The sequence below is a fragment of the Penaeus monodon genome, chromosome 32 (genome assembly GCF_015228065.2).
Source record: "Penaeus monodon isolate SGIC_2016 chromosome 32, NSTDA_Pmon_1, whole genome shotgun sequence".
Lineage (NCBI taxonomy): Eukaryota > Metazoa > Arthropoda > Malacostraca > Decapoda > Penaeidae > Penaeus > Penaeus monodon.
The window spans coordinates 27,820,012-27,820,242 of record NC_051417.1 but is presented as its reverse complement, the minus strand read 5'-3'; positions in this window follow the sequence as shown (position 1 = coordinate 27,820,242).

The following is a 231-nucleotide window of genomic DNA, read 5'->3' as shown; positions in this document are numbered from 1 at the left end:
ATTGTAACCTAAAATGAGATGTGTCATTTTTCCCATGCATATGATGTATACTTCCTGTAACACAAACAACTTACAAACGTAATGTCGGCCTAACACCTCCAATGGAGTATGATTGCAACGATTACAGGTAAGTGTTCGTTATATCTGATGCATGAAAACTATTTAACCTTTCATGGCATATGTTTTGAGAGTAAATTGAAGGCATGCCATTCATGAATGTATTTAGAAAGA